Source organism: Cyprinus carpio, chromosome A5, assembly GCF_018340385.1.
Source record: "Cyprinus carpio isolate SPL01 chromosome A5, ASM1834038v1, whole genome shotgun sequence".
Taxonomy (NCBI): Eukaryota; Metazoa; Chordata; class Actinopteri; order Cypriniformes; family Cyprinidae; genus Cyprinus; species Cyprinus carpio.
In genome coordinates this window covers 34,984,462-35,003,494 of record NC_056576.1, presented here as the reverse complement: position 1 = coordinate 35,003,494, position 19,033 = coordinate 34,984,462, and the positions used below count along the sequence as shown (strand labels likewise).

The following is a 19,033-nucleotide window of genomic DNA, read 5'->3' as shown; positions in this document are numbered from 1 at the left end:
TTTCATAATGACGTTTAGTCTGTTTCCTGTTTTTTTATTTAGTTGTTTCCTGCTTTTTGTTTTTGGGTTCTTTTTGTTACTTTTGCAATTGTGTTCTTTACCACATCATGCCTCATGGATTGTCTTTTAAAACAGTGATTGAGAATGTGATAAAATTAGAAATGTGGAAAAAATAATGGAGAACAAAGTAAAATTATGCCTTTTTAATGGACACAGGAAAACAGCACAAGACAGTCATATTATATGCTTGCTTGTAGGTGTACTTTCTTGTCTTCATTCTTCATCTTTAGTCTTGAAATGCAAAATGATATAATTAGATTTTGTTTAAAATGTTTTAAAAATTGTATGTGTAAAAAGTCACTTTTTGTCTACATAATTGTCATCTGTTGTTACCTTCCCAGCTTCACGGCTCTTGGCTCTCAGCTTGTTGACCTGGGACTCAGCGATGTCAGCACGCTCCTGAGCCTCCTCCAGCTCATGCTGCACCTTCCTGTACCTGGACAGGTGAGTGTTGGCCTGCTCCTCCTGTTATGATGACACAAGATATCCAACCCCTTTCAAAGCACTGCATTCATGGCACTGAATGTATTGAATAGAAAATGTCAAAGCTTCACACTCAAGACATTTGACATTAGACTTACAGCTTCTTCAGCCTGGCGCTTGTAGGCCTTCACTTTCAGCTGCAGTTTGTCTACCAGATCCTGCAGTCGGGTCACGTTCTTCTTGTCTTCCTCAGTCTTTGGGTGTAAGTATTGTTGATTGTCTTAGTTAAACTATGTATATTATAATGAAATGAAAGTGTCTAAATCCAGTGTAGTTTTACCTGGTAGGTGAGCTCCTTCGCTCTCCTTTCATATTTGCGCACTCCTTTCACAGCATCTGCACCACGTCTCTGTTCAGCTTCAACTTCAGCCTCCAATTCACGCACCCAGTAGAGAGTTATTGTTATCACCGGTTAAATCTCTACCATAGCCAGTTCACATAAGACTGTATTTAGCTTGTAATTTACCCTGGACTCCAGTTTCTGGAGCTGTTTCTTTCCACCCTTCATGGCCAGACTCTCAGCCTCATCCAGACGGTGCTGCAGGTCTTTGACAGTCACCTCCAGGTTCTTCTTCATCCTCTCCAGATGAGCACTGGTGTCCTGCTCCTTCTTCAGCTCCTCAGCCATCATAGCAGCCTGAAATATAAGACAATTCAAATGAACTAGCCAATATAGACAGAAATGCCTTCCATGAAGGTTCCCTGTGTCACCACATGTAGCTAAATGGTCACTATTTAAATTAAAATAGAGCAACAGAATGTAAGCGCTCACATCAGTGATGGCCTTCTTGGCCTTCTCCTCTGCATTTCTGGCCTCCTGGACTGCATCGTCCACCTCACCTTGAACCTGGACCAGATCAGCCTCAAGCTTCTTCTTGGTGTTAATAAGACTTGTATTCTGCGGGATTTAAGCAAGTAGTTTAGTGTACATTTAACTAAAACTCTGTTATGATGTAACCTGAATTTGCTCCAAGTATAGTTTTTCTGTACTTGTGAGTGCAGCAGTCCCACACGCTCGCTGGCATCCACCAGCTCCTGCTCCGCCACTTTGCGGCCTCTCTCTGTTTGCTCCAGTGCAGCTCTCAGCTCCTCAATCTCTGCTTGCATCAGGTTATTCCTGCGCTCCACCATGGCCACCTGCTCCTTCATGTCCTCCTGTCCTCTGACAGCTTCATCAAGGTGCAGTTGGGCATCCTGTTGCAAAAGTTATTTTATTTATTACTTGTCATGCTTTAGTTAATTCATGCATCATATTATCAAATATTTAATATGTGTTGCAGTTCCTCATTCTACAGAAAGATACCTTGAGTTGGCCTTGAACATTCCTGAGCTGTTTCTGGGCCTCAGCAGCCTGGCGGTTGGCATGACTCAGCTGGATCTCCATCTCATTCAGATCTCCCTCCATCTTCTTTTTGACTCTCAGGGCATCATTTCTGCTCCTGACCTCAGAGTCCAGAGTGCTCTGCATGGAATCGATCACTCTTTGGCTGTTCCTCTTGATCTGTTCCATCTCCTCGTCCTTCTCCGCCAGCTTCCTGTCAATCTCGCTCTTCACCTGGTTTAGCTCCAGCTGCACACGAAGAATCTTGGACTCTTCATGCTCCAGGGTGCCCTATAAGGAAAAAGGGCGAATATTTCTATCAATATTGTCAAAATATGATATAGCCTATGTAATTAATTGCAGCATATTTATGAGTGATTTAGAAAGAAACATTTAGCAGAATTTTATCATATACTGTTTTGAATCACTCCATATATAGTGTTTTAAATTATTCAAGCAACAGTGTAATGTTAATATAGTAGTAAAGGAATGGCACCTCTGCCTCTTCAAGTGCAGTCTGGATCTCTGATTTCTCAGACTCCACTGTCTTCTTGGCTTTCTCTAACTCATGAATGCTCTTTCCAGTCTCTCCAAGCTGCTCAGTGAGGTCAGAAATCTCCTCTAAAAAGTTTAAAAAGCAGAATTGTAATCAGAATTGAAAACTTACTGTTATAATGCTTTTCTCTTTTTAATAATTGTTTTTAAAAAATTGGCATTTACGTTGCAGATTCTTGTTCTCCCTCTTCAGGGTCTCGAGGTGGTCAAGAGCTTCTTCATAGGAGTTCTTCATTTTGAACAGCTCAGTGCTGAGAGAACGAGCTTCTTTCTGAGCACCTTCTAGTTCAGCCTGGCTTTCCTCATACTTCTGTTTCCACTCTGCTAGGACCTGGAGATAAAGGTAGTCATTGTTAATTAGCCAAGTCCATGGATCTTTAAATCTAAATCTTGATTGTCCACGTCCTTCTCACCTTGTCAAAGTTTCTCTGCTTCTTGTCAAGGTTGGCAGCCAATGAATTTGCCCTCTCCACATCAATCATGAGGTCCTCTACTTCACCCTGAAGTCTCTGTTTGGTCTTTTCCAGAGAGGCACACTTGGAGTTTACCGCTTCAATGGATTCTTCAGCATCCTGCAGACGCTGGGCAAGCTTTTTCCTGAAGAAAGTGATATAAAATGATGATATCATAATCATACTAACATTTGTGATATTAAATGTAGGGTGCTGAAGACATTGTTCTTTGCTGTATTTACTTGGCTTCCTCAAGCTCTTCAGTGCGTTGGATGGCATCAGTCTCATATTTGGTTCTCCACTGAGCCACCTCACTGTTGGCCTTAGACATTCCACGCTGGAGTTCAGCTTTGGCCTCCTGCTCCTCCTCATACTGCTCTCTGAGCAAGTCACAGTCATGACGGGCAGACTGAACCGCATGGGCCAGAGCATTCTTGGCCTGTAAGGCAGTATATTTTGAGTTTTCCAAAATTGCAATCTATACAATTACTTAGATTATCAAAACTTAATTTTCAAAATTAATTAACTCATTAATTTTGTATAACTCTACCTTTACTTCTTCCTCAATATGCCTTTTGAGTTCCTCAATTTGCTGTGTATAAGCCTGTTTTCCTCTAGTTAGCTGTGAAACAAGTGCTTCTTTCTCTTCCAGTTGGCGGCTAAATTCACCTAAAATTTAGAAATATTACTTTGAAATTTAATAACAGAGAAACTTTTTAATAAAATTTGTAAGGTTTTTACATGAGTAACTTATTTGCCATGGCTTACCATTTTCAGTCTGAAGTCTTGCACGTTGTGCATTCATGTCATTCAGCTGACGAACATTTTCATCACTCTTGGTCTTGATTTCACTCAGCTGGTCTTCCAGGGTACGGCACATCTTCTCTAAATTAGCCAAAATGTACAGGGTTATATCCAGATGTTTGTAAAGATGCGTTTATATTTAATGATTCTCTAATGACATTACCTTTGCTTTAGCCACAGCCTCCATGTTGCTTGTCAAGTCATCAATCTCCATCTTGTATTCACTCTTCTCCTTCTCCAGCTTCTGCTTGACCCGCTGGAGGTTGTCGATCTGTTCTCCGAGTTCAGCCACACTGTCTGCTTGCTTCTTTCGGAGAGCTGCAGCTGTAGCTTCATGCTGCAAGGTAGACTCTTCCAGATCACGACGCAACTTCTGGAATTCTGCTTCACGCTTCTTGTTCATCTCAATCTGGGCAGCAGTGGCACCACCAGCTTCCTCAAGCCTCTCGCTGATCTCTTCAAGTTCCCTGGAGAGATCAGCTCTCTGCTTCTCCACTTTAGCACGAGCAGCTCGCTCTGCCTCAATTTCCTCTTCCAGCTCCTCGATACGGGCCTAATTGAGACAAAAAAAATTGAAATTTATAATGTACTGTAATGTAATGTTATAATGAAATGTATAATGCCTAGCTATCCAATAACGTTACCGTTTCACATAGACAAGATTTTGGTCAGCATTACCTGAAGTTCTTTGATTTTCTTCTGAAGCTGTGCTCCCAAAGACTGTTCATCCTCAATCTTGCTGAGAAGTTGACTTATCTCAAAGTCCTTCCTGTTTTAAAAGTATTGTTTTGTAGAATGTGCCAAATACTTATGTTGTGTAATTGTGTAAACTTCAAACATTCAGTGTCTTCTCACTTTTTTATCTTCTCATCTGATTGCTGTTTGTCATTCTCCAGGTCCATTATGGACTCCTGGGCCAGTTTCAGATCACCCTCAAGCTTTCTCTTGGCTCTCTCAAGGTCCATACGGAGTTTCTTCTCTTGCTCCAGTGAGCCCTCAAGCTATTGTGATAGAAACCAGAGCTTTAAGATCTGGTAGATAACAACAAAATTAATTAGCTTCTATTGATGGTCTCATTCTCTTGCCAAACATCTTACATCATCAACTTGCTGCTCAAGCTTTGTCTTTGCTTTAGTCAGAGTGTTGACTTTGTCTTCCTCTGCCTGAAGGTCATCAAGAGTCTGCTGGTGTGCCTCTTGGAGGGCTTTCTTCTCTTTGGTCAACTTGGCGATGCTCTCATCCTGAGAGGCCATCTCCTCTGTCAGGTTTTTCACCTAAATGGAAGCATTGATTATGGTTTCATTCTCAAGAGCCTGAATCACAATCAGCAGTTTGACAATGTCAAAAAATACTGACTTTATTTTCTGTTGCATGCTTCTCCTTCTCCACTTTTGCCAAGGTTAGCTCCAGGTCATCAATGTCTTTCTTCAGCTCGGAGCATTCATCCTCCAGTTTCCTCTTCTTGGCAGTCAGTTCAGCATTGATTTCCTCTTCATCCTCCAGTCTCTCGTTTGTCTCTTTGAGTTTGGCTTCGAGCTGGATCTTGCTTTTGATGAGCCCTTCACATCTCTCTTCAGCATCAGAGAGGTTTTCAGATTCCTGTTCATTGACATGGATGTAGTTAATGACTTATGTTCATAGCTATAGGATCCATATTAGGCTCAATAAGTGCTGAAATACTCACAGCTGTTACTTGCAGCTGAAGGTCGTTTTTCTCTTGAATAAGTGACACCATTTTCTCCTCAAGCTCCTTCTTTTTAGCTAATGCCTTTGTCAAATCCTCCTTCATTTTTTCATAGTTCTCCTTCATGGCTGCCATTTCTTTCTCAGTTTCTGCACTCTTCAAAAGAGGCTTGATCTTGAAGTAGAGCTTCATCCATGGCCAATGTTTGACATTCATGAATGAACGGATGTTGTATTGGATGGAATAAATTGATTCTCTGTGTAAATTATAATCAGTAAATCAGTCATTATCAATCTGTGGTACTAAACAGTCGTGTTCCAAACAGTTTTGTAAGTAGATTGTACCTCCTCTCCATCATTTTGACAAACTCCTTCCTCATGACGTATCCACGGCACAATGCCTGAGTCATGGTAACCAGACTTGCTAGTTTCTCATCTCTCATCTCCTCAAGAGTACCCAACAGACCAGCTTTGAAGAACACCTACAAGAATAATAAAAAGGTTTTAGTGGTACAGTGACAGAGACCTGGGTTATATTATATCGCCCATTATAATGAAATTAAAGTCAAGTTATATAGAACAGACAGTTAAGGGAATTCTTTGCTTTTAGTTTGAGGAGGCACAATAATTTCCCAAAGGGGATCCATATAGAATTGTTTTGCCTTATCTGGTGTGGAAAAAACTTAACTGGCACAAAGTCTTGACCTGAACACCTACTGAACAGCTTCAGGAAGATTTGTGACCCGTCACGGAAACCAGTGACACAAGTCGGCAGCACAACTTTCGAGCAAAATGAGAAAGAAGCATTTTTTTTTCTTCGTTTTTTTTTGCAGAATCTGTTAGTTGAGATCACGAAGAAGCCTCTCCATGTTTGAGATAGCAGTATTGGTATATTTAAAAGCGTACATTTTGAGGTTGAAATCGGCTTGTTTTTCGGAGATTCTAGCACGCAGTAGGGGCGTGTCATTGCCTGTGTGTATTTCCATACTGGATAAGCCGGCTTTTGTTTCTTTTGTTATTGCCCCCGCCCTCCAAGGGAAGCATGGCTACTTATTATGCAGCGCTCTGGCCGGCTCTAGCTGATATCAAAATTCAATGAAGATGGATGCCACAAAGATTATCGCAGACGAGCTGAACCGTGGCTGTTACACCGAAAATGTTTTGAAGTACTTCTTCGACATCCGGATGCTTATGAACAAGCGCTCACTGATTCTGAAGACGATCTGAGCGACGATGAAAGCGGCATAATAAGACTGAATAATATCCCTAATCTACAACTGAGCGAAGATAAAGACGAGGAAGAATGTATCGGACTGGCGTCAGACGAGTTGGACCGTAAGATATCAGAGGCTATAATGATAGTAACATTTGATGGGGATAAAGACAGAGAAATGGGGAAAATCCGTAACTTTGACTGTAAATGCTACATAAAGAGAAAAGAGAACTCTCTGCATGGGAGACAGTCCAGAAGCTTTCTCCAGACTTTATGTACAACATACGGCTGGATTTAGCTGCGGAAAAAGAGTGGCAGGACATGCGAATTATTGGACATTTAGAGGCAAACAGACGCACAGTGCAAACTTTGGAGATGGTTACATCCACAAAGAAGAACCCGACAAAGAGAAAGTGTGCCCGAACGACTTATTTCATTGGAGGCAACGAGATCTGCAAGAATACTTTTCTGTTTCTTATGGGGTGAGTTTCCATAAACATCAAAGTTTGTCGTTTTGTGTTCATTCTAAGAACACGTACACATTATCTCATGTTTAGTCCATGTTTAGACCTTAGGTCCGATTATTCCTGTTGTGTCTGTCATTCCTATGCAACCATGCAGCTTTACGGGGGGAGCTTTACAGGGGGTATGGCTTATCTAAATGAGATGTAAATGAGCCCTATTGTCACTCCCAGCAGGTGAGAACAGGTGAGAACTGCACAATCTTCAGAGGCCATTTCCTCCCTTTTGAGCTTTTTTGAGTGCCTACCATCAAATGGCCACAACTTCTCCAAATATTATCAGATTTCCATGTGTTACACATCATTGGAAAGCTTGGAGACTACACTTTCAGGATCTATGAATAACTCAAAATGGCCCAGAACCGACTTGTGTCCCTACTTTCCGTGATTGGTCACATTTGTCTACAGCAAAAAGTTTAGATGCGATGTGTGGTGTAGCATTAAGATTTAATTTCAATGGAATTATGGAAATAATCATGCCATTATTTATAATTAGAGTCCTTTTGGTTTTGGTGGTGCAGGATATTTACTAGGTAACTCACCTTGGTGTGTCCAAACTTGTATTGGGTGTGGTCAACATCAATAGAGCCCAAGAGTTTCTCTGAAGCCTTTTTGTTGTCAATGAACTGTCCCTCAGGGATGACACTAGCATTTAATACTTTGTACCTAGAAAACATAAAAGTAAGATTTATTTTTGGTGAAGCCAAAAATTTTGAAATATGGTTAAGATTAGGTGGTGTATTATCTCTAATTAATAGGCTGAAACAGGTGTGGTGTCCTTACCTCTGCTTGAAGTCACCATAGAGGATTCTGCTGGGGAAACCCTTCCTGCAGATTCTGATACCCTCCAGAACACCATTACACCTGAGCTGGTGGATAACCAGGAAGTTCTCCATCAGACCTGCGATGCAAATATTGTTAAGGTTCCAGAGATATTTTCAAAACTGTGATGCATTCGATTCTTTGGGGATCAAGTTTACCTGGAGTCTTGGATTCATTAGGAATCAAGCAGCGCACAAAGTGAGGGTGAGTGCTCCTTAGGTTAGTCATCAGCTTACCCAAGTTCTCCTGTGGAAATGTTTATGAGATTAGTTCAGTTTTTAATGGAGAAGATGTTCACATCCTTCATTAAAAGAGAGAATTATGTTTACCCTAAAAAGTGCAGACACAGTCTGGAAGGAACCACCCTTCTTCTTGCCTTTCTTTCCACCGCCGCCCTCAGCTGTTTTATGTCAAAGAAATGTTATTATTGATTTTATTTTGCTTTATATTAAGCTGTTCAATAGATTGATATCTGATATTGACAGATATTAACTGCTCTGTCATCATCGTTCATAGATATACTTAATGTTTTTATGAAGTGTAGAATATGTGATCACCTAGTGTGCTACATTAAGATACAGCTATCTTTTGCAGGTCATTGAAAATTTATATAGAAGAATTCAGGAAATGCAGATGCTCATACCTTCAGCAGCTCCATGAGCGGCATACAGGAAGGCCAGCACTTTGAGCGATGACTTTTGGTAGAGTTGCACGACAGAGTCATTCAATGGATCCTTGTTCTTGTCCAACCAGCCAACAATGTTGTAGTCCACAGTGCCGGCGTAGTGCACCAGAGAGAAGTGGGCCTCTGCCTTACCTTTGGCAGGCTTGGGCTTCTGGAAAGCTGCACATTTTCCCAGATGCTGGTCATGCAGCTTGTTTTTGAAGCTTGTGTCTGTTGCCTTTGGGAACATGCACTCCTCTTCAAGGATGGAGAAGATACCCATTGGCTGTTGAAGAAATATTCACACTTAAGTACAGACACAATGAGAACAGTCATTTTAATTTACAGAATATCCTCTTACCTTCTCAATGAGCTCAATGCAGGCAGCCAAGTCCATACCAAAGTCAATGAACTCCCATTCAATGCCTTCTTTCTTGTACTCCTCTTGCTCCAGAACAAACATGTGGTGGTTGAAGAACTGTTGCAGTTTCTCATTTGTGAAGTTGATGCAAAGCTGCTCCAAGCTGTTGAACTGATAATTCAACAGAGGCAAGTTCTTACTGCTGACTGTTATCTTCTATATCTTTATTCTTTCAGAGACATTAATGATTGATACTCACATCAAAGATCTCAAATCCAGCGATGTCCAGCACACCAATGAAGAACTGTCTAGGCTGCTTGGTGTCCAACATCTCATTGATACGGACGACCATCCACAAAAACATTTTCTCATAGATAGACTTGCAGAGAGCTGAGACTGCGTTGTTCACCTGAGAAATTCAAAGGTCAGTGTAATTGATATTAGACTTTTTATTTTAATGTTTTCTGAATATCTATGGGACATTTCTAGGTTTTTTTCATCTATTGATAAGGTAAGTTATCACCTGTGGTACTGTCTGGCCTTTGGTCACCATCTCATTCCCGACCTTCACTCTGGGGAAGCACAGAGCTTTCAGCATGTCAGCAGAATTAAGGCCCAAGAGGTAAGCGATTTTATCAGCCACTGAGGAAGAACAGTTTTATGCATTACTTTCACTAATGAAGTCAATGTTTGCATTCTAATTTGTGTTTGTAATACACCCTACCCTCAGTGCCGTCAGGTTCAGCCTGCTCCTCTCTCTGCTTCTGTTTGAACTTCATGTTTCCATGATGCATCACAGCACCTGTCAGCTTGTAGATGCTGATTTTCTCATCAGCAGTGAAGCCCAGAATGTCAATGGCAGTCTGTTTTTACACAGACCAAATAAAAGAGAGTGCATTTATATGCAGTTTATATTGCATGTCATGCAGTATTTACACCAGTTCATGCTGTTGTTCTTCTCTTTAATTTAATGCCAGATACATTGCTTGTAATCTGAATATACCAATAGTAATAATAATAAAAACTGAGTTGTCCACATACATCTGTGGCAATGAACTCTTCCACATCATTGATACTCTTGACAGTGATTTCACCCTGGCTGATCATTGGATAGTCATAAGGGTTGGTGGTGATGAGCAGGGCCTCTATAAAGAGTTGACAGCTGCAGCATGTTAACAGTGCTCTCAAACTAGGAAATAACTGAAACACACAATCCTGTAGATTTCTCACCGAGCAGCTCTGGCTTGTGTCCAGTCATGAGCTGGTAGAAGATGTGGTAACTCCTCTCAGCAGACAGCTGGAATGTTACTCTGGACTTTTCCAGCAGATCTGTAAAAAGTGGTGAAAAAAGTTCAATTGAGTTCAATTGATTAATTTGTTGTTGTTAGTCTCCAAATAAAAATATTTGGCTTAAAACAGTATAGACTCACAAGTTTCAATATCAGCTGAGGCCAGTTTTCCAGTGGTGCCAAAGTGAATCCTGATGAATTTACCCTACAGAGGTTGAAATCATTTACAAAAGCTCAACTGTTTAGCAGTTTTAAAAGTGTGACTGATGTTGTACAATGTTATAATGATTCATAAGTGCAACTTACAAAACGAGAGGAGTTGTCGTTCCTCACAGTCTTGGCATTACCATAAGCTTCCAGCAGAGGGTTGGCTGCCACGATTTGGTCCTCCAGTGATCCCTAATGTAATTGATGGGCAGTAGTTAGTAGATATGAGGTGAAGCACAAATACTGTAATCAATAACACTGTCTAGAATAGGTATTTACTAACCTGCATTTTTCCAGGGACTGGCTCTGGCTTCTTCGGTCCAGACATCGCACCAACAGTTGCAAAGTACTGAATGACACGTTTTGTGTTCACAGTCTTTCCTGCACCAGATTCTCCACTGGAGATTGATACAAGATCATGTTTTAGTCATACATTTTCAATTAATTTATGTATATAATTGAAAAGCTTTAGCTTATTCCATCAGAGCAGTATTTACTCACGTAATCAGGACAGACTGGTTCTCACGATCTGAAAATAAACCGTGGGATGTTGTCAGGGTTTGCAGAATAGGTTAATAGGTTGCACTCTATATTAACTTGAAAGTAAGTGTTTGTAAAGTATTTTTAGTAGAGCTGACCTCCACTAAAGATTTTTCTGTTCAACTAGTAGTCATTCATTTTAAGCATTAGTCAACTAATCGCACATTTATTAACAAATCATTTAAATAATAATAATGAGACTTTAATTTCCTACATTGCCTATTAAGTGCTTAAGCGCGCACATAAAGCTTACCACAGCACACTGGCAGAAGTAATGATCAAGAATGTGCCAGAGAAAAACAGTAAGGAGGCTGCATTAACATTTTTATAAGTTATTGAAAAACGACTGCTTTCTTTGCTTTCAGTTTAAGGGATGAATTAGGCAACACTGACTCGTCATCTCTGCAGCAGTGTATGCGCCTTTATGCATGTTTCATATGGATTACATAATCTGAGAATACTTGTTTTCCATTTGAATTTTCAAGTATACACCAGAGTTTCTCTTTAATTGTTTTTTTTTTTGGATGTGCTCAATTTCACAGAGACCAAGATGGCAGAAAGCGCATCTTGTTTGCTTTCATTATTTTAGGAAAATTGTTTTGTTGTTATTGTGAGTGCACACAAATGAGTCTTTACAGATTTGAAAGAAGTATTACTCTTATCTGTATGACCAAAAATGAGGGAGTATTTTAAGAGCGCCTCCATCTGTCCTGCAGTGAGCACTTCAAAAACGCACATTTCTCTAGGTTAACGTTAGATTAAGCAGCCATGTAAAGTTGCTGCTACTAACATATTTCAGATGATAAGCCATACATTTACATTGATTCTACATTATTCCTGGTTAACTCTGTCAAGCTACTTTTAAGCAATCTGTATTGCATAAAGCACTATAAAAATAAAGATGACTTTACTAGAATAATGCAGAATAATTGTTCCTATAAATAACTAAATTAATGTATTCTTGAACTTTATGAAAGGATTTGCATCAGTTGAAAACCTCAGCAAGGTATGGTTTACTAGCTAGTTGTTCACTAAACATACAAAAAATTGAGCATAAAACATTATCAGTCCTCTTTTATACTTAGTAAACATTTTTATTTTTTGCACAGTAAATTAAATAAAATGGCATACATACTGTTTGCATTTACCTTATTTATGTTAACATCGTCACAATTTATACAATTTATAGGCAATGAATTATACACTACTACTTCATAGTAGTTATTGTAAAGTGCATTTTTCTTTTTTTTCTTTTTAGTGTCAAGTGCATCTTTTTTAATGCTCGTGGTATTGACACACTTCCAGAATCCACTTACCAGTGAGCATGAACTGGTAGGCCATTGTCAGAGATCGAGAAGATGTGAGGTGGGGCTTCAATCCTCTTTTTGCCTCTGTATCCAGCCACAACAACTGCGTCGTACACTGGGAGCCACTTGTATGGATTGACAGTGACGCAGAACAAGCCAGAGTAGGTCTGAAACAGAGATAGATAGTCCAGTTGTACAATGCTGCCGTCCCAAACTAGGAATAAAACATGATTTTCTTAGACTTACATAGATCATCCATGCTGCGTAACGCTCTTTGAGGTTATACAGCACACAAGGTTCATTGAGGTGGGTCATCATGGCCATGTCCTCAATTTTGTCAAACTTGGGAGGATTCAATGGGGAAGATTTCATCTTGTTTTACCGTGACAGTCTGTATTGGACATTAATTAGTAATCAGAAGAAGGATGAGACTTTTTGTACAAATATTTGCAAAATATTTTACTGGAGACTCAAGCACAGTAACATATGAAATAGTTTTTTATATGATATGATACTTGATACCATGATACTTACTTTCCCACTGTGAGTTTTGACAGTAGCTTTGCCACCCTCTTTACTAACAAGAGTACCCCTTCAGGTACATCTCATCTGCATCTACCACAAAGAACGCTGTTTTGGCATCAAAGGGGGTGTTCTGAGCCTCGATTCTCTCTCTCTTTCTGTTTTCCGGAGGTAAATGGCCGCCGGGCCGAAACACTCCATTTCACCCATCTCCCATGATGGCACTTTACTGTGGAGCAGAACTGACATCACAATACTGACAAACTTAATTTGGTTCACTTTTTAACTTTAGTTGAATGTTTCATTTTATTTTTCGGCCTAACCTTTAACTACCTTTAACCACGACTCTAACTTTAATTTATTTTACATGAAAATGTTAATTAATTCATTAATTCCAATTATTAAACTTCCCAAAAGATTACATGCATTGTCATCATCATTTTTTTGCAAGTCAAAAACTTTGAATCTTTCATTAACACTTTACCTTGTACAGTGCTCAGAGAGAAATAACAGCTGTCACGTTCAGGATTCTGAAAACAACAACGGTAAATAAACAAACAAACAAAAAAAAGAGTATTGCATGATGTTTTTTCTCTACATAGGTTAGACTACATATGTCAATATATAATTTCAGAAATAGACACAATAATTTTAGTTTTCTGAAACTACAAACAAATATCTTACCCACCTTCGATGGGCCACTGTGCTACAATCAGAGGCTGTCATTTATATAGTGTTGTTACTGGACAGTCAGCAAAACTGGCAGCTTGATTTGGTCATGTAATTCTGCTTGGTTTATGGTAATGTAACTCTGTCCTAGTGGAAAATAGAAAGACAGCAAGTTGCCATTCATTTTTTTGGCTTGCTATAAAGATGCAAGGTTTTTTAGTTGTTATTATCATTTACTTCATCTAAAAACAATTTTCTACACAATTTTTTCATCATATTGAGATGTTTTCATGTTAAAGAAATAGCATACTCATAGACTTTTGGATTATGTACTTTCATGGTTTAAACAGTTTTACAATCCATACTTTATGTAGGCTCTAAGTTGTTTAAATGTAGGTTTTCTTATGTGAACTTGCTTATTTGCAGAGTTTAATTTGATGTCAAGTCTTATTTCAATGTTGCATCTTTAAAATTAATGGAACTTGGCACAGAGGAGGAACTTGGTTTGGGATGTGGAGAAGCAGTCAGCTGTCACTGGTTTTCAGTTTCAGGAGTGACAGCAAATCCAACAAAAGCTGATGACTCAAAGCTTTTACTTTTAAAAAAAGTTATATACAACTTGCTTTTTGGGGTAACCACTTGATCACCTGATGTCATACACAATTATGACCTTTCCTGGTTTTCAGCATGTTTCAGCATTTGTTTTTTTGAGAAACCATTTCCTCTTCAAAGTCACATAAAGTCACATAACAGTGTTTGCATATAATGTCAACTTTTCGCACATATTAGTTTAAATCTTTTACAGAATCAAGAAAAGCTTGCTGTATGTAATTATTTAGTTCAATCTCAGGCATGTGAGAAGAGATTTTCTTCTTGACTAATTTGAAAAGTTTGGCTAGCAGGACCATTAAAACCTAGAAGATTTATTACCAGAGATTTTCCAAATGGAAAATAATATCTCTGGCAGATTTTTTATTGGACAATTAAAGCTCAGTGGTCACTGCAATACTAATCATGTTTCATAGTGATATTATACTCTCAAAGTTATAAACAGCATGTTCTTATATGGAGGAAAACATTAAATATAGCACAGTGAGTTCTTCTGTTAGTACTGGGGGGCAGTGTGGGATCTAATGGTTAGAGTGTCGGACTTGTAACCCATGGTCATGGGTTTGAGTCTCGGTACCGGCAGGGATTGTAGGTGGAGGGAGTGAATGACCAGTGCTTTCTTCCACCCTCAATACCATGACTGAGGTCAGCCCTTGAGCAAGAACCGAACATTCAACGACTCCCCAGGTGTGTGTGTTTTGTTCCCTATTCACTGCTGTATGTGCACACTTGCGTGGGTGAAAACATGCAGAGCACCAAATTCTGGACGTCACGTCCTTTCCTTTTCTTTTTTATGAGGGTTAGAGCACTCATTCAGGCCACAGTGAAGACTTACCTGACCTATCATCACTCCACCAAGATCTCTCTGTAAGTACATTGATTTTCAATATCCTGTTTGCCTTTAATAACAGTAATGAAGAGTATATGATTTGCTCCAGATTGTTGCTTGTTTAGATGTCAAGATTTTTGGCCAAATGGTTCAGATCACAGTGAATAAAGCTTACAAATGCATTTCTATGTGAATATGGTATGGTTTGCAATTATACCACATTTGTTCTAAATGCACAAATTATTGTGTCTATTTCTGAAATTATATATTGACATATGTAGTCTAACCTATGTAGAGAAAAAACATCATGCAATACTCTTTTTTTTGTTTGTTTGTTTATTTACCGTTGTTGTTTTCAGAATCCTGAACGGACAGCTGTTTATTTCTCTCTGAGCACTGTACAAGGTAAAGTGTTAATGAAAGATTCAAAGTTTTTGACTTGCAAAAAAATGTATGCAGTGAAGTATTTTCAGAGTAAAATACAATCTTCGTACAAGTAAAATAGTCAAGTCAGAATACAAGCAACTAAAACATGCTACATTGGTAGGCTGTGAAAGTTGTGGAGCAACTTTCTGAATGATACCAAAATATCCAGTCAAACAGTCATTGCCGTGGCTGTGCTGAAGAGAGCCTTGTTAATGACAGAGATCCGAGATGAATGGAAATTCTGCTTCAAGGTAAGTGGAAAGTGGCAAACTGAGTGTGTCTGCCTCCGAAACAACGCTAGGTAGATTGTTCTTAGTTTGGATATTAAATAAGAAAAGGATCTGCCACCCGCAGTTGATTTTGATATTTTAGGTATTATCAAATGGCCAGAGTTTTGAGATAGCAGTGGATGTGAAGGACTATAATGCGATAAGAGCTCGCTATAGTATTGAGGAGCTAAACCATTCATGACTTTATAAGTAATTAGCAAGATTTTAAAATGTATTTAACTCACTGGGAGCCAGTGCAGAGTTGACAGAACCGGGGCTAATATGGTCATACTCCTGGTTCTAGTAAGAACTCTAGCTGCTGCATGTTGGACCAGCTGGAGTTTTGTTTAGTAAGCTAAAGATGGAGAAATATGATCTTACAAACATTAGAAACATAGTTTTCAAATGAAAGATTGCTATCAAGTAGAACGCCTAGGTTCCTAACTGATGTCGAAGAATTAACATCAAGTGTTAGACATTGTTTTAGGTTATTTTTGGTCCAATACCTTTTTCAGTTTCTTTTTTTTTATCAGTAGGAAATTACTAGTCATCCAGTTTTTTTTTATATCAACCATGCATTCCGTGAATTTTGCGAATGGGTTTGTTTCATCGGGCTACAAAGAAATATAGAGCTGAGTATCATCAGCATAGCAGTGGAAGCTAACACTGTGTTTCCTGATGTTATCTCCCAAGGGTAACATGTAAAGCCTGAAAAGTAGCGCTCCTAGTACTGAGCCTTGTGGTACTCCATACTGTACTTGTGATCAAAATGATACCTCTTCATTCACTGCTACGAACTGAGGAGAGTCAGATAAGTAAGATTTGAACCATGCCAATGCAGTTCCACTAATGCCAACATAATATTGTAGTCTATTCAAAAGAATGTTGTGGTTGATAATGTCTAAGATCCAGTAGGACTAATAAAGAGATACAACAACGATCAAATGATAAGAGCAGGTAATTTGTAATTCTGATATGGTCTAAATCCTGTCTGGAAATCCTCACAGATACCATTTCTCTCTAAGGAACATAGTTGAGATGATACTGCCTTTTCTAGTATTTTTGACAGAAAAGGGAAATTTGAGATCGGTCTATAATTAACTACCATCCGCAACACCGGAACTTGCTTTCTTTCACTTTTGTTTCTGCTTTACATTAATGCCTTAAAATAAGATAATGTATCTTACTTTTGAAACTTCTCATTTTGTACTGCAATATTGTTGGTTCTAATGATAAATAGCTAAGCCTTTTTGAATAAAAGTGTCAGGTGAATGGATACTATAAAAGTTTAAAGAAGTTTCATATGGTGGACATCAAAAAAAGAGGACAGCATAGAGATTGTATGTCATTTATTGGACACACATGAAAACCCAGCACAGTCATATTATATGCTTGCTTGTAGGTGTGGTATCTTCTCTTCATTCTTCATCCTTACTCTTGAAAATGCAGAGAATAACAATTTTGTTGAAAAATATTTGAACATGTTACATATAAACTCTAGCTTTGCAGAGTACAGCTCGAGAACATCAAGCATTAAATGTCTCATATTACAACTATGTGCCTTTGTTACCTTCCCAGCGTCACGGCTCTTGGCTCTCAGCTTGTTGACCTGGGACTCAGCGATGTCAGCGCGCTCCTGAGCCTCCTCCAGCTCGTGCTGCACCTTCCTGTACCTGGACAGGTGAGTGTTGGCCTGCTCCTCCTGTTATGATGACACAAGATATCCAACCCCTTTCAGAGCATGCACTCATGGCACTGAATAATTGAATAGAAAACTATCAAAACCACTCACACTTAAGAAAAAAAAACGACATTAGACTTACAGCTTCTTCAGCCTGGCGCTTGTAGGCCTTCACTTTCAGCTGCAGTTTGTCTACCAGATCCTGCAGTCGGGTCACGTTCTTCTTGTCTTCCTTCTCTTTGGGTGTAAATGTTGTTCATGGTCTTAGTCAAAAACTTGTTATATTATTAAGAAAGGGGGTACATTCTAAATCCAGTGTAGTTTTACCTGGTAAGTGAGCTCCTTCACTCTCCTTTCATATTTGCGCACACTCTTTTCACAGCATCTGCACCACGTCTCTGTTCAGCTTCAACTTCAGCCTCCAATTCACGCACCTTCAGTAGAGCGTTATTAATGTTGCACGGTTACATCTCTCCATAGCCAGTTCACATAAGGACTGTATTTAGTTGTAATTTACCCTGGACTCCAGTTTCTGGAGCTGTTTCTTTCCACCCTTCATGGGCCAGACTCCAAGCCTCATCCAGACGGTTTGCTGCAGTGTCTTGACAGTCACCTCCAGGTTATTCTTCATCCCTCTCCCAGTATGAGCACTCGGTTGTGTCTGGCTCCTTCTCCGCTCCTCAGCCATCATAGCAGCCTGAAATATAATGGACAATTCAAATGAACTAGCACATTCTTAGACAAGGGAAATTCCTTCCATGAAGGTTCCCTGTGTCACCACATGTAGCTAAGTGGTCACTATTTAAATAAAATAGAGCACAGATGTAAGCGCTCCATCAGTGATGGCCTCTGGGCCTTTCCTCTGCATTTCTGCTCCGGGACTGCATCGTCCACCTCACCTTGAACCTGGACCAGATCAGCCTCAGGCTCTTCTTGGTGTTAATAAGACTTGTATTCTGCCGGGATTTGCAAGTAGTTAGTCTGACTTTACTAAAACCTGTTATGATGTAACCTGAATTTTGCTTCCAAAGGATAGTTTGTCTGTACTTGTGAGTGTCAGCAGTCCCACACCGCTCGCTGCTCCACCAGTCCTGCTCCGGCCCCTTTGCAGCCTCTCTCTGTTTGCTCCAGTGCGAGCTCTCATGCGCCTCAATCTCTTCTTGCATCATTATTCCTGCGCTCACCCAGGCCACCTGCTCCTTCATGTCCTCCCATGGTCCTCTGACGCTTCATCAAGGTGTCAGTTGGCATCCTGTTGCAAAAGTTATTTTTTTATACCTTGTCATCGCTTTAGTTAATGCATGCTGCATATTAATCAAATATTTAATATTGTTTGGCAGTTCCTCATTCTACAGAATATACCTGAGTTGGCCTTGAACCTTCCAGCTGTTTCTGGGCCTCAGCAGCCTGGCGGTTGGCATTACTCATCGGATCTCGCATCTCATTCAGATCCCCTCCTCTTCTTTTTGACTCTCAGGGCCATCTTTTCTGCTCCTGACCTCAGAGTCCAGAGGTGCTCTGCATGGAATCGATCCTCTTTGGCTGTTCCTCTTGTATCTTTTCCATCTCCAGCTGCACACGAAGAATCTTGGACTCTTCATGCTCCAGGGTGCCCTACAAAAAAATATTATTTTGACTTAATTCTGAATTAAATTTGAGTTTTTACATTTTGTAATACATACATTTTTGAATAATAATAAAAAAAACACAAAAAAGCAGAAATTACGTTTTTCATTTCAGGATTCC

At 39.6% G+C, this 19,033-nt stretch overlaps 1 pseudogene across 1 annotated transcript; it reads right to left on the bottom strand.

Annotated features, from left to right (window-relative positions):
• Nucleotides 1-188: 188 nt before the first annotated feature.
• Nucleotides 189-13,014, bottom strand: LOC109054286 (annotated as a pseudogene). Its single transcript, XR_006160127.1, has 38 exons — nucleotides 12,817-13,014; nucleotides 12,529-12,673; nucleotides 12,292-12,449; nucleotides 10,937-10,964; nucleotides 10,719-10,833; nucleotides 10,535-10,627; nucleotides 10,370-10,433; nucleotides 10,170-10,268; nucleotides 9,981-10,084; nucleotides 9,664-9,802; nucleotides 9,463-9,581; nucleotides 9,199-9,348; nucleotides 8,940-9,110; nucleotides 8,558-8,864; nucleotides 8,244-8,314; nucleotides 8,073-8,160; nucleotides 7,876-7,993; nucleotides 7,635-7,758; nucleotides 5,704-5,840; nucleotides 5,360-5,615; nucleotides 5,032-5,274; nucleotides 4,773-4,949; nucleotides 4,531-4,676; nucleotides 4,354-4,444; nucleotides 3,640-4,228; nucleotides 3,422-3,540; nucleotides 3,114-3,310; nucleotides 2,833-3,016; nucleotides 2,585-2,750; nucleotides 2,361-2,485; nucleotides 1,847-2,155; nucleotides 1,534-1,737; nucleotides 1,316-1,441; nucleotides 1,010-1,180; nucleotides 824-928; nucleotides 642-737; nucleotides 394-525; nucleotides 189-291 (listed from the first exon to the last, which is right to left on the bottom strand). The product of XR_006160127.1 is annotated as a myosin heavy chain, fast skeletal muscle-like (transcript).
• Between the last annotated feature and the right edge of the window lie 6,019 nt (nucleotides 13,015-19,033).